The sequence below is a fragment of the Globicephala melas genome, chromosome 10 (assembly GCF_963455315.2).
Source record: "Globicephala melas chromosome 10, mGloMel1.2, whole genome shotgun sequence".
Taxonomy (NCBI): domain Eukaryota; kingdom Metazoa; phylum Chordata; class Mammalia; order Artiodactyla; family Delphinidae; genus Globicephala; species Globicephala melas.
The window spans coordinates 92,313,714-92,329,329 of NC_083323.1; the positions used below are offsets into that span (position 1 = coordinate 92,313,714).

Below are 15,616 nucleotides of genomic sequence, written 5' to 3' on the forward strand. Positions count from 1 at the left end.
GAGCTCAGTTAAGAGAATCGACAAATGTGGATTTCATCTCCGTATATGGATGTTGCAAAAGAAGTGGGGTTATTGACCCATGAATAGGGAGAGGAAACAAATGAGAGGGTTCGAGGCAGGTCTGAAGTGGAGGAGGGAGGTCAGGTAGCCCTGATGACTGCAGAGAAAGCTGTAAGGATGCAGACAGGGAGGCGCAGACAGGCGCTGCTTCAGTGTGTCTCAGGGGCCAGGGGTGCCGATTTGGGTGACTCCACGTGGCTGTGTACTGTACACATGTGTACCTGTGAGTTTCCCCGCCTAGGGTGACACATGCATCTCTGTGCGCATCATGTTTGCCCTCTTCAAGCCTTTTGGAGAAACAGATATTAATGAGATTCTGTTACATGACAGTGACCTTGGTTGTGAGTATACTGTCGTGTGTGATTATGAGGAATATCCAGTGTTTATGGAATAGGTGAGGAAAGAGCCCAGGAGATACCTCTCTTTTTCCCAGAAAGGCTGATGGTTTGCTCTGTCTGGAGAAGAGTGAGAAATCTGCCAGACGGTGAATGTCCTGAGGGAAGGACAATCATGAAGGAATGGGATCCAAGAGAAGGGGAAATAAGGAGAACCAAGTGAAGAGTCCTTAGAGTTCTACTGGGGAGGATGGAAGAGGATTTGGAGGAAAAGAGAATTTCAGATGAATCAAAAACAAACATAATTTCTCCATATACTCATGTAGTCAGGGGCATAACATTCTGCTTCTCTTATCCATTCATTCATTCACAGGCATCATGGAGGGTCACGTGTGTGTCACACATGTGCTAAGCACCAGGGACATGAAGATAAAGAAAACCCCATTCCTGACCCTAAAAGGCTCACTATCTATTGTGCATTCTAAACGTATTGTGTGTCTCCTTCACTAGAATATTAGCTCCTGAAAGGCTAGGACTGTGTGTTTTTCAATGTCTAGCACATTGTAGGTGCTCAACAAATATTAAGTGAATGAATAAATGAAGGAATGAACCCAATGCGGGACATTGATAAGCAATGGCCCTTCGGTACGATAAGAGCTCTGGTGGCATAAGGTGTTGTGGGAGCCTAGCAAAGGAGGTTCTTAGCCAAGCTCCAACAGATGGACATCAAGGGAGACTTGAAGAATGAGTAGTACTTTCCAGACCACAGCAGAGCACAAGGAGTCACGTACACAGCTTGAAAGATGCAAAGCAGCTTGATCTGTCTGGGGAGCAGCAAGGACCCCATATGTCTGGGGTGGGGTTCACGTGGGGTTTTCCTAACAACGAGAAATTAGGATTTTACCCTGTGGGCAGTAGAAGACCAGTAAATGCCTTTTTTTTTTTTTTTTTTTTCATGAAAGGTATGTATTGGGAGATGCTTTAGTACTTCCAGGGGATATATATCTTTTTTTCATAGTTAAGCCCATTTCCTCTTGCACAGACCTCCACAGATTTATTGCAGAGATCAGCTAATCAGTATCTTCCTCCCTAGCTCTCTGTACTTGAGCACCATCGTCATTATTGGACTGGTTATTTTTCTGACTCTGTTAGCCCTCATTACTTTGGCTCTTTTTAAAAATGACAGCAACAGCCTAACAAACGCCTTCCATGTTTGCCCCTTTATTTGCTTATGCTGTTCTTGTATTTCCTTTTTAAAATGTGATGAATGAAACTGCCTCTCAAAGTTCTGATTGTAAAGCATAGGCTGGCCCTTTTTGGCATATTCCTTTTGATACTTCTCAATACCCTGTTATTTCTTTTAAATTTTTTTATTGAAATATAATTGATCTACAACATTACATTAGTGTCAGAGGCACAAGACAATGATTCAATATTGGTGTATAGTAAATGCCTATATATTGTGTATATTAAATGTTTTTGAAAAGAAGAACATGATTAGATTTTCACTTTTTAGAGAAAGCACTCTAGTAGCAGCGAGAACAATGGGTTTCAGAGGGAAAATACTGGAACGGAGAAACCAGCGGGTGGCTATTTCGGGCAGTGTTATTGGAGATGACCAGAGGGACAGGCGTAGAAGGGAGACTGGCCAGCACTTTTATGACGGACTAGCGCTCAGGAAGACCACTGGCTCCATGAGGGCAGAGGTCATGTCCATCTCGGTTACGTGCAACAGCAGGGGCTCGCACGTGGTGGGTAATAATCAGTTTCATATGTATAGGGAGACTGACGTATGATTCAGATGGGGGAGGGACATAGAAAGAGGACTTTATTTTCTACTTCTAAGCCTCTATTCCTGATGGTGGAGGTGGGGGGAGAAGGTGGGGAAATTTTAATTTACCAGTTGATGGGAATTCAGCATCCTCTGGTTTGAAAGTCTCTTTCAGGGTGAACTTAATCCCTGTAGAGTAAAGAGCATCCGGTAGTCAGTAGTTCCTTGCCCTTGCCCTTCTCCTTCCCTTTACCCAAGGGGGATTCTCAGGCTCCAAGTTGTGCCAGTGGGCAGGGGAGAGAACACATCCCGCCTGTACGCTGCTGCCTGTCTCTTGCTGGATGCGTTGCTGGAATCCACAGCGATGTACTCAGTGTCCTTTCTCTTAGCCCTGTGGAAGCCTCTGTAGTCCCTTTGCTGACTGGTCATCTTCATTGGTTCCTGTTGAACATGCAGACCCTCTGAGACCCACCTATGTCACCTGCTTGGACGGCACTTAAGAGCCTCTTTACCCTCTGCCGCTGTTACACCCTATTACCGCTTGAGCTGTGCTCCTCTGGTCCGGAAGGCATCTCAACCCACCTGTCTCACATTTCGTTCCCTTTTAACTCACCTCTTAATCTAGAAAACCATCTGGAGAAATGAATCTTAACCTGCCTGGACTATCTTTTAACTGGGAATCCTGGGATGTGTAAGCTTTGACCTGTAGGAACATATCTCTGGTAGACTTTCATGTTCTTCTTGTCAGATGGATGGAGAAGTACTTCTGAGTTCCCAGCTCCTCTGAGATCTACTTGACCTACATAAATGTGCAACCGTCCCAGTGAAGGGCCACCAACTTAGAGTCATGGTCCCACTTGACTTAAGTGTTTGAAAAATGCTCCGGTCCCCTGTATGACACTAGATGGTTTTCTTCACTTTATGTTCTAGAGCATGGACCAGCAACCAAGCCTGCAGGCAAAATCCAGCCCAAGGCCAGTTTATATATGGTCCTTGAGCTAAGAATGGTTTTTATAGTTTTAATGAGAGGAAGGAGGAGTGCAGAGACCACATGTGGCCAGCAAAGCCTCAAACAGTTACCATGTGGACCTTTTCAGAAAATGTAAAGAAGAAACTCTTGTATCAAGTTCATAAGATAGCTTGGGATGAGAATCTATTATCTGCAAAAGGGCTCATTCAAAGCAGGTCATTCAAACCAGATTGCCCTTCCCCAGAAGAAACTAAAACTCCCATTATTTTCTAGGACTCGGATGGCTTACAAAGTTAGGGAGCTATTCTTGCTTCTGTAGTGTCAGGTAGGATTTTGTAGGTGACCTCTTAGTCACAAGCTGCTACTTTCCAGTGATCCAAGGTCAAATTCACGTCTGCACCCCCTGAGCGTCAGGCATAAGGAAAGGCAACCAATCAGAAGTCTGCCAGGGAGCCCAGCCAAATCTGTTGAAGAAGGAGTAGGGGTACGCCCTGGGGAGATGTACCCCCAGCCTCTGGTTGCAGAAATTTCCAGCATCCTTATCTCTGTGCACCACCTTGACCCTCTTACCGCTCAAATAATTCCAGCACACTCAGCACACATTCCATGATGGGCCAGCCCCTGAGAGGGGCACAGCAGGCCTGTGTGCAACATAGAAGCTAAGCAGATGAGGAAGGCGGGGGACACACACCCACCAGGGAGTGATGTGTGTCCTGGCGACAAAGGATAACCATAAACTGTCCCACGCTTCGGGCACTGGGCCGGCTTCAATGTCCTCTCACGGCAGAGGCCTGCATTATGTGTCCTGGATATACCAACACCCACTCCCAAGGGAAGGCATTCCGTCTTGGCTTCTGTGCCGGCCCCCGGGTTCACACTCTGCACAGGGCACTGGGCTGAGGCTGTTCTTTCCTCCAGGCCTTCTGTCAGTCTCCTTGAGGATACACCCAGGGCCATGCACTAATCTTTTTGTCTAAGGCAGACCAATAAAGATCGAGATCACTGCCAGGGCTTCAACATCGTGGACCACGAAGGGCAATGATAAATGGGGGGTCTATCAGATTCTGGCCTGTTTTTTACCCATCCTAGTCTGTTGACTTCTGTGGCTGCTATAAACACGGTCTAGCAGTCATCCAGTGATTTAGCTGTCCTTTGAAAGCAGCTTTTGTGGCCTTTACTTGGCCCAGAAACTTGGCATTGGCATTGCTACTTCGGAAACAGAACATCTGTTCTGGGAGCCTTTCTAAGGGTTTCTTCTCAAATAGAGCCAGGGCTCCAGTCTCAGCATCTGTAACCCCTGCGTTCATCAATGTTGGAGGAAGATAACCCGGGTCCCTCACTGCCCTCCCGGGGCCGGGCTTTGATCACCAGTTCTCATATTTGGAAGTTGCTTGCCCACCTTCCCCTACCATCTCCCTAAGACTTTCACACAAGGGACTGCACTGGCTGTAATTTCCAAGAGTCACCAGTGAGGCTTGAAATGCAGTTTCCTGAGTTTGCTCATCTGGGCAGAGCTGAACGGGCCTCCAGGGTACCTTTCTACCCATGTTAGAAGAGCGCATATAGCAATGGAACTCAGTTCCTGAAGCTTAATTTAGAAATATGAAAGATGATGGAGACTTTTCTGGTCAGCAGTGAGGAGTATTCTTTAAGGAGTCTTCATCTAGTTACTTGTTAATTCAGTCAACAGGTATCTATTGAGAGTTTGTTTCATGCTGGGCCTTGTGCTAGGCTTTTTTTTTTTTTTTTTGCGGTATGCGGTCCTCTCACTGCTGTGGCCTCTCCCGTTGCGGAGCACAGGCTCCGGACGCGCAGGCTCAGCGGCCATGGCTCACGGGCCCAGCCACTCCGCGGCATGTGGGATCTTCCCGGACCGGGGCACGAACCCGTGTCCCCTGCATCGGCAGGCGGACTCTCAACCACTGCGCCACCAGGGAAGCCCCGCACATTTTTTGAGGTCTGGACCAAACTATACATGTGGAGTGTGTTGGGAGCCTCTGGAGTTTGCCCAGATGACATCCCCTGTAACAGCTATGGGTCACAAAGGATTTATTCTCCTTTGTGCTGACCACTTGTTCATTTTAATTGTTTCTTTAATAAATATTTTCCCTTAAATGGTTTTGTTCTTTTTTTCCTGAAGCTCCTATATCCTGATTATATCATTTTCTGCTCTTTTCTTTCCTATTCTGCATCTCTTGCCTTCTTGTTCTATTTCCTGGAGATGTTCTCAATCTTATCTTCCAACTCTTCCAAGTTTTTAATTTCTGCTGTCATTTTTAATTTCCAAGAGCTTTTTTATTTGTTTTCTGTATTGTTTTCTACAATATTGTATCCTTGGTCTGTAGATATATTATCCTCGCATGTCTCTGAGAATAGCAATTTTTTTCTTTTTCATTTTCTTTTTTTAAATTTTTAAAATTTAGTTGATTTACAATGTTGTGTTAGTCTCTGCTGTACAGCAAAGTGAATCAGTTATATGTATACATATATCCACTCTTTTTTAGATTCTTTGCCCATATAGGCCATTACAGAGTATTGAGTAGAGTTCCCTGCGCTATACATTAGGTTCTTATTAGTTATCTAGTTTATATATAGTAGTGTATATATGTCAATCCCCGTCTGCCAATTTATCCCTCTCCCACCCCTTTCCCCCCTAGTAACCATAAGTTTTTTATCTACATCTGTGACTCTATTTCTGTTTCGTAAATAAGTTCACTTGTACCACTTTTTTTTAGATTCCACATGTAAGCAATATCATATGATATTTGTCTTTCTCTGTCTGACTTACAATTTTTTTAATTTAAGTATAGTTGATGTATAATATTATATAAATTATAGGTGGACAATACAGTGATTCCCAATTTTTAAAGTTTATACTCCATTTATAGTTATTAGAAAATGTTTGCTATATTCCCCATGTTGTACAATATATCTTTGTAGCTTATTTCATACCTGATAGTTTGTACCTCTTAATCTCCTACCCCTGTAGTCTCTCCTCCCTTCCCTCTTCTCACTGGTAACCACTAGTTTGTTCTTTCTATCTGTGAGTCTGCTTTTTTTTTTTTTTTGTCTGCTTCTTTTCTGTTCACTAGTTTGTTGTATTTTTTAGATTTCACATATAAGTGATATTATACAGTATATGTCTTTCTCTGTCTGACTTATTTCACTTAGGGTAATACCCTCCAAGCCCATGCATGTTGCTATAAATAGCAATATTTCATTCTTTTTTATGGCTGAGTCATAGAGAATAGCAAATATGTTAAGTGTTCCTGTGCCTGTGTAATCTCTGTCTCCTCCAAGTTGTTTCAATTTTCTCTGTGTATTTGTTCCTATCTATTGCTTTCATGTTTCAGACTTCCCTCTGACATGCATGGTCATCTTGGTGATCTGTTTATACGTGCAAGTGTTGGTTGAAAATGCCGACTGACGGTTCTGAACTAGTGAGTAGGTTTACTGTGGAGAGAGTTCGCTTGTCTGATGCTCCCTCCCACGGATACTTTCACTATAATACTTCCATTCTCAATCGTACTTACTATCGTCTCACTTTAGTGACTTTTTACCTTCTCTCACCTCTACCAGTGTCGGGAAGAGGCAGCAGCCCAGCCACACTGCATGGGAGGAAGGATTTGGGCCTATAACTGCTTCCTTCTTAAACAAACTTTCAACCAACCTCCCTGGTATCAGTCCCATCTTCATACTCGCTTCCATAGTGACACAAATTCTGGAGTTCTTCCACGTAACTTCAATTACTTTTCAGTTTTTTCCATTCATTTCCCACACATTCTCAGGATTGCTAAGTCGGTTATCGCTTATCCACCTGGTTCCCAGCCTCCAAAATTTAATTGTCATTTTGTCCTCTCCTATTCTTTGTCTTCATGAATAAAGACTGTTTTTTAAATTTCTTTTTCTATCATTTTAGTGGGGTTTTGTGGGGAAGTGAAAATAAATATATGTGGCCAACTTGTTGCTTTTACCTGGAAGCTGATCTGTAACAATTAGTGAAATTGTTCTGAAGACTTGGTATAAAAGGTATGCAGCTCCAGGAGGAAATTCTCTAAATGCTACGCGTCAAGGCCACTATCTAGAAATAGCTAGCCGAATTCAATCCTACAGGAATGTCCAAACTTCTTCCTAACTTGCAATCCTGGCCCCTAGCTGCCCTTCAACCTACAGAGAGAAGATTTCCCCTTCTTAATCCAAAGCCCTCCTCTTTCCAGTCCCCCAGGATAACCAATGGTAGGAACACTTATTATCTTCAGGGAAAAACCCCCACCCTTATCTGTGGGGTATAATCCGGCCTTGTGATCAAAGCAATCGTGATACTCTGTGTACATCTCCCCAGAGGTCAGCTGTCCAACCTTGTGTGACACCATATGGAGGACCCCACGTCTCCAGTACAAGTAATACTAGGTCAAGCTCATCCCAGAACCCATTCACAGTCTTTTCCTGCATGAGTGAAGAGAAACTCAAACCAACATCCCTCATAGGATTAACAGGACCTTATCAGCCAATAGTTGTAGATCTCCCGCCAAACTACAGCAATTTTCATGAATAGACCAATCTAAGTTCATATTAAAAAATAATCTCATCACTTACAAGGCTATTGTAGTCATCCAGGTGAGAGATGCTGATGGCCTAGGCCACCATGGAGGCCACAAGGATGGTGAGAAGTAAACAGATGCTGGAGAGATCTTAGAGTAAGAGTCAACAGGACTTGGCAAGAAAGGTGAGGAGGTACAAACGACTAGGTATAAAATGAATAAGTGGGACTGTCCTGGCAGTCCAGTAGTGAAGACTTCGCCTTCCAATGCAGGGGTGCGGGTTCAATCCCTGGTTGGGGAGCTAAGATCCCATATGTCTCGAGGCCAAAAAATCAAAACATAAAACAGAAGCAATATGGTAACAAATTCAACAAAGACTCTAAAAATAAATAAATAAATAAGTGACAAGGATGTAACGTACAATCCAGAGAATATAGCTAATATTTTATAACAACTTTATATGGCGTATAATCTATATAATTCACTATTAAAATCACTCTGCTGTACACCTGAAACTAATATAATATTGTAAGTCAACTCTATTTCAATAAAAAAAGAATAGTCAAAAAAAATCTCAATCTCATAAAGGCATATCTGCTAATGGCGTGCACTTTACATTACTAAATAAATGATTTAGTATCTCAGTCTGCACCTGGATTCAGGTTCATCATGAGTTTACACTTTTCTATGACAATAGGTAGATATTGCACATCACATAGTCTATCAGGACCCCAGTTTAAGGACGGCGCTGCTGATAGAGCTTGTCTCCTATGCATGTGTGAATACGCCCAACCAGAGCAGGGTGCTGCCACGTTTCCCATTTGGATGAAATGTGAAATTGATGACCCCTTTCTGATCCTCTACGTGGTATAAAGTCACACTTTTTTGAATGGTGCTAATCAGAGCCTAAGCTACTACTCAATAGTTCTGTTCTCTTGAATTTCAATAGTTCTTTATACAGAGGTGTTATATCAGGTTAAACCACGTAAAACTGCTGACATTCGATTTTTTTTTTGACCTACAAAAATAGCAGTTTTATTTGATTCCACATACTAGTGAGAAAGGCACTTGTAGTTGAGAGGCTTGGTTTTGAGTCCTGGCTCTCCTGCTCAGTAACTGCGAAGCTTTAGAAAGTCACTGAATGTCTCTCTGAGCTCAGGTTTTCAAATGGAGCAAGCTATGTCTGCCGCCCGGCATTATGGTGGAGATTAAATGATGGCTGGAAACTGACACACTCGATACATGGCCACTGAGTTAATGGTAAAAACACTTGCTCATTTGTGACTTCATCTGATCTTCACAGGAATCCTATGAAGTAGATACAGAAAACACAGTCTATTATTGAATTTCAGAGAAGAAACTGATACCCATAAACTCTAAATGGTTTACACAGGATTATCCAATTTGTAGGTAGCAGAGCTGGAACTGACACTTCGATATCTTTGTTTCTTGGTCATGTAAGTACATATAACTCACGTGCTGTGCTTCTTTCTGGTCGGCAGAACATTGCAAAAAACAAAACAAAACAAACAAACACACAAAAAACCCTGCAGGAGTTAACTAAACTCCAAGAAACTTAATGTAATGAAAGAGCACCAAAACGAAACATTCTTGAATCTTTCTTTTGATGAAGCAAGGACTTACCATGCACCTAGTTAATGTTATACTTACATTTTTATCCATTTAATCTCTACAGTCATCCTTGGAGGGGGGGTGATAAGTCTTCATTTTCCAAATAAGAAAGCGAGGGCTCAGAGCAATTTTGATAAATCGCTCACACATCTTGACCCATTCTTACGTATTCTCATGATAATCATTTTAAGAATCAATTTCCACTGCATGGACAATGGACCAGAATTTCCTGTTCACTAATCAGATGGGAACCTAAAAGCTTGACTTGGAATGGGTGTGGTCCCTGATGGCCATGTGGATATGATTTAATAGACAGGAATTCAGAAGATCTGGGTTCTCTTGGTTCTGACTCTGTGACCTTGGGCCAGTTACTTAACTACTCTGAACTTGTTTCTCTCTGTGTGAAACACAGAGTTGTCTTCTTCTACCTTTAACATTATCGAGTCTATAATTTAGACAGTTCCATTACACAAAGAACTGCACTTAGCTGTCCACCTGGAAGTTACTCTAGGATGGGCTTGGGCTGCTCTAAGAGGGCATGTGAACCTGGCTCCCACTGCTGCCAGCTGTTACGAGGACAATACAGCCAGCTGTGGGAAGATCCGCAGTTAAGCATCGGTGTCAAAGACCAAGACAGGGAGCTCTTGGAGAGGATTTTAGTGGACTCTGGGTTCCCATAACCTCGAGGAGAAATCAGATAAAAGTCTAGGAAAGAGAATCCCTAGTAGATGTCCTGATCAGCGTAATGCTCCAGGGAGGGTCCATTTCCAAACAACTATTTGCCCGTGTGTTGAGAAAATTATTCTGCCTGGATAATCGCCTCCGATGATCACTGCCACGTTTCCTGCCACCAGCCTTCAGTGAGCAATGTCCGCCAACCCTCGAGACAGGAGACCTCTCAGTGGGTTTCACTAGAGTGAGAGGGCACATCAATGTAGCTGGGGCTGGAATAGCAAATTCCCCTGGCATCTCACTTCTTTGCTGGATGCTGGGACCCTGCAGCTGTTTTCTGGAGAGAAAGCTGCAAAATGCTCCCGGTAGCTCCATATTGGCGATCCATCTTGCTTTGTCCCTTCAACCTCTTCAGATTTCAAAGGTGCTGATTCTTAGCCTGGACTGGTCTTCTATTTTTTCCTGATATCTACGTTAGCTTATTTGGCAGCCGACACACTGCTACCCTGACCGTATCCTACCATGAGCTCCTACATCCCCTTTTCTTTCTTCCTCAGATCACTTGACCTGAGCCTGCTCCCAGCGTGGCCTGGCATCACGGACACTGCCCTCTCACCCACGCTTGGTCACTGGCCTCTTTCCTATTTTTATCCGGATATGCACGGCTCTGCACGAACTCCTGTCGGCCCGCAGGCATGGTATCAGGGGCAGTGACTGTGCCAGCCTTGAAACAAATGCCATGTCCTGCAGCCCTTGGGGCAGGAAACCACAGTGAATTTTCAATCCGAGTTGTGGTTCTGGTGATGAAGAAGGAAGCTGTCTACCTCCTGCCTAGTGCCTGGTCCTGTCCCTTGGGATGGCTACATCTCCTGAAGTCCTTTTTCTCAGAGAGTGGGGATGCTGGTAGTATTAACACTGAGGTTCTGATCACACTCTGACATGACTAATTAGATTCTCTCAGACAAAATCACTCCACATCTAGATGGATTTAATTTTCTCCTAATTCCCTGAACCCTTTACCGTGTTTTATGTGAAGTCAATGAACGCTTGCATTTTTCCTTTAGGTTCTGTCAGTCCCCTGGTTGCTAAACGTACTCACCCTCAGTTTTGTTCAGAAATCCAAACCAGAAAATTCAAATACCCAGACTTATTTGCAGCCTCTCTAATGATGGCTGACATTAATCGTAATAAATCACAAGCACTGTGATATCCTGAAGTATTCTATGAATCATCTAAGAAAGAGAAAACCACCTTCTGACCCATCCTAGTGATGAAATTACGGTTCTGTTGGTTCATTTATTTAATGAACACCTACTGTGTGCAAGACATGTGGTGGCACCTAGGGGACTGACAGAGATGTATCTGTCACAAATTATACATTCAGGAAAACTGTGACTGATTGGTAAGATAAAGTAGTTGTAAATGATAATGGCTTAAAGGGGAAAGTCATTTCCCAAAAGAGGCAGAGATGAATATGAGATTTCATGGGCAGAACACCTGAAAAGACATTTCTCCGAAGAAGACATACAAATGGCCTATAGACACACGATAGATGCTCAATAGCACTAATTATCAGAGAAAAGCAAATCAAAATTACCATGAGGTATCATCTCATACCAGTCAGAATGGCCATTATCAAAAAAATCTATAAACAACAAAAGCTGGAGAGGGTGTAGAGAAAAGAGAACCCTCCTACACTGCTGGTGGGAATGTAAATTGGTGCAGCCACTAGGGAGAACAGTATGGAGGTTCCTTAAAAAACTAAAATTAGAACTACCATATGATCCAGCAATCCCACTTCTGGCTATACATCCAGAGGAAACTCTAATTTGAAAAGATGCATGCACCCCAATATTCATAGTAGCACTATTTACAATTGCCAAGACATGGAAGCAACCTCAATGTCCATCAACAGATGAGTAGATAAAGATGTGGTACATATACAGAATGGAATATTACTCGGTCACAAAAAAAGAATGAAATACTGCCATTTGCAGCAACATAGATGGACCTAGAGATTAACATACTAAGTGAAGTAAGTCAGACAAAGAGACAAATATAAGACATCCCTTATATGTGAAATCTAAAATATGACAAAAATGAACTTATTTACAAAACAGAAACAGACTCACAGACCTAGAAAACAACCTTATGGTTACCAAAGGGGTAGGGGGATAAATTAGGAATTTGGAATTAGCAGATACACACTACTATATATAAAATAGATAAACAACAAGGTCCTACTGTATAGCATAGGGAACTATATTCAATATCTTGTGATAACTTATAATGAAAAAGAATATGAAAAAAGAATATATATATATATATATACACAACTGAATCACTTTGCTATACACCAGAAATTAACACAACATTGGAAATCAACTATATTTCAATAATTTTTTTAAAAGAAAATGTTACAGAGAATTAAAAAGAAAGAATATGAGATTTCAGAAGGAGAAGATATTAGTAAAACCAGGAGGTGGGGGGAGGGAGAGTTTGAGGAAGACTTTCCAAAGAGGAGGGAACTGACCCGCGTCTTCAAGAATAGGTAGGATTTGAACATGCAGAAACAACCTTCTGTGGAGGGAACACCAAGCATGGAGAAAGGTCAGGGTGTTTATGAAGAGTGTGAGATGCACAGAGAGTACAGAAATTGGGGTAAAAATAGGATACACTGGAAGCGATCATGAAAAACTTTGAATGGAAGTTTCATCCCATGGGTTACGGGAGGTTATTGGAGGGTTTTTTCCTTTGGCCGCGAAGCTTGTGGGATCTTAGTTCCCCGACTAGGGATTGAACCCATGCCCCCTGCAGGACAAGTACAGGGTCTTAACCACTGGACCACCAGGGAAGTTCAGTTACTGAACGTTTTGAGCTGGGGAGAAATGAGTTGGTCTTCAAGAAGATTAACCTAAAGAGAGAGTAGAACAAACAGAAAGGTTACAAAGGTAAAGCCATCATTCAGAGAAGATGAATTTTCATTCTCTGATAATTGGATTATGTGTCAATACCCAGTTAATCAGAATATTGGAAATTGAAACCACTCTCCCCAGCTACTCTGGAGAAAGGGAAATACTGTAATTGGTGAAGCGTGGGGTGGTGAAAGGTCACACGTCCTGAAATATGACATCCTTTAAGTTAGTGTGAGGCACGATTCTCAGTATCACAATGAATTAAGCTTCGAGTTATGAAAACCTTCACCTTTCACATTCTGATTCACTTTAAACAATTATCTGGTCACCGGCTTTGAAAAGATGACATTTCATTAAGCAGGAGAGACTTAAAATGTTAAGTAAGGTAGATGAACTCGGGAAAGAGCCTTATGACAATTATAATTCAGAGCCGTGTTTAGCTATTGTCGCTGTCATCAGGACTGGCATCCCACACAGCATGGAGAGATGAGGAATCTAGCTGCAACCATCACCAGTTTAACTCTTGGGTTTCTCTCTCTGGCTCCTGTGCTGAAACGGCTTGAAGAATGGGCGTATTTTTAATCAATGTCATCTATGACTGAATAAAGATGTCATGCCAAAGCTGTTATTGTTATTTAAAATAGTTTAGCACTTTATATTTATTACATATTTTTAAAATTTTTTATTGAAATATAATTGACTTACAATGTCGTGTTCATTTCAAGTGTACAGCAAAGTGATTCTGTTATATACATATATACACATATAAATGTATATATATATAACTTTTTAATGATATATATATTCTTTTTCAGATTCTTTTCCATTATAGGTTTTTACAAGATCTTGAGTGTAGCTGCCTGTGCTATACAGTAGGTACTTGTTGTTTATCTATTTTATATATAATAGCGTGTTTATGTTCATCCCAACCTCCTAATTTATCCCTCCCCCTCTCCTTTCCCCTCTGGTAACCATAAGTTTGTTTTCTATGTCTGTGAGTCTCTTTCTATTCTGTAAATAAATTCATTTGTTTTTTTTTTTCTTTTAGATTCCACACATAAGCGATATCACGCGCTATTTGTCTCTGGCTTTCTTCACTTAGTGTGAAAATCTCTAGGTCTATATATTATATTTTGATTAGCATTTTTGATCTTTTTTTTCTTTTTTCTCTTCTGTTTTTTGGCATTCCACATCCCATTCCTCTTCTGTTCAGCAAGCTGCCGTCTGTGCCAGAACAATTTTCAAGATTAGGCCCCGAGGTGTCAATTCCCACCTTCTCCTTGATTCCCCAACTAACTAGTTAATCTCCTGCTCTCTCATTATTTCTCCTTTAATGATGATAGGTAGGAATATTCTCCAGAGACGATCCTACCAACTGCTTTTTTCATCTGCGAACGATTCTAAGTTCCGGGAAACAGTCCAGCTGGAGCATCGTGACTGATGGCCTCACCAACCAGTGTAATTGCAAAGTACTTTGAGGGTCTCAAAACAGTTATCCTTCTCTCCTTCCAGCTGATTAAAGCGCAGTTGTTTTCCACTTTATACAGCCCTCTAGCACCTGCCCACTCTAGAAGATTCCTTCTCCTTCACTACCGCCCAGAAGAACAAACACCTTCCTACCTCTGTGTTAACCCCAGGAGGTTTCCCCTCCCACTCACTCCTCTACCTTCCAAACTTCAGGATGCCCAATTTCTAGCCAAATATTGACTCACAACAATTGAAAAAAAACGTACAAATTAATCTCTGTGCTAAGTTGGCATCACCGTGACTGCATCAGAACAAGTAGCCAAAGGAGGAATGAACATTCAAGCAGTGCACACAGAGGACCTGGTATGTGCGAGCCCCCATCCCCAGTGGATTAAGACAGTGCTCCCCCTTCCTCCCCCGACCCCATTCTTACCTCCAACCCATGTAAGATCTCAGCGCGTTAGTCCCTGCAGCTGCAAACCAGACTGACCTAGTCTTTGGATCGCTCTGATTTCTCTGCAGTCAAAGAAACATGGCCTGAGTCTGATTACCTCACACTGATAAAAATAGCTAATTCAGCTTAGTGCTGCAGACCAAAAAAAAAAAGTCACATTTCCATTCAATGCACTTTTGGGTGACATGTGGCCCCCTTCTTTGATTCTTATTCTCCCATGGCTCTTTGCTCCTGTGGGAGCATTTCCTTCTATTTTTCCTTTGTGCTCTGTTTCTGTTGTGCCCACCCCCCTTCTTTAGTTTATCTTTTTTCTCTTGGCTTCTTTGTCTTTTTCTCCTTCCCCACTCAGATAAAAACTAAACTGCCGCTTCAAGCCACTGACTGAAGCTGGGGAGAAGCCTTGTGGGATCAGCCGTCCCATCAAAGATCAGACCTTCCTCCCCCATGACTCCACACCCTCTCTGGGGCTCCCATGGACCTGCGCTCTGCAGATTTCCATGCTCACAGCTGGCTTCTTCACTGAACCAATTTCTTCAGGTAGCACCAGGGAAATAAAACCTACAGTGAAAACGATAGTATCGGTTTTCCATTTTTCTTTACTGGCAATAAAACTGCAGAACTTCTCACAGAAAGAGCCCTCGTATGCTCGAACCACAAACAACGTTGGAGAAGGGAAAGCCACACAAGCCCTCCCTCTGATAACATAAGCCACCGGCCAATTCAAACCTGAGCTCATTTGAGATACTCCTCAGCTCAGAATCATTTGTATCAAGTGAGATGGAGGCAGCAGGGGAAAATA

General features: G+C 42.4%; 1 long non-coding RNA gene across 2 annotated transcripts in view; it reads right to left on the reverse strand.

Moving 5' to 3' along the window:
* LOC132597917 (uncharacterized) overlaps positions 1–15,024 on the reverse strand; it is a 56,055-nt gene extending 41,031 nt beyond the window's left edge. For both annotated transcript variants that reach the window (XR_009565424.2, XR_009565423.2), the window contains exons 1-2: positions 14,797–15,024; positions 7,733–8,985 (exon numbers count right to left, since the gene is read on the reverse strand). This is a non-coding gene — a long non-coding RNA (uncharacterized lncRNA). The remainder of the gene's footprint in view (positions 1–7,732; positions 8,986–14,796) is intronic.
* Positions 15,025–15,616: the final 592 nt, after the last annotated feature.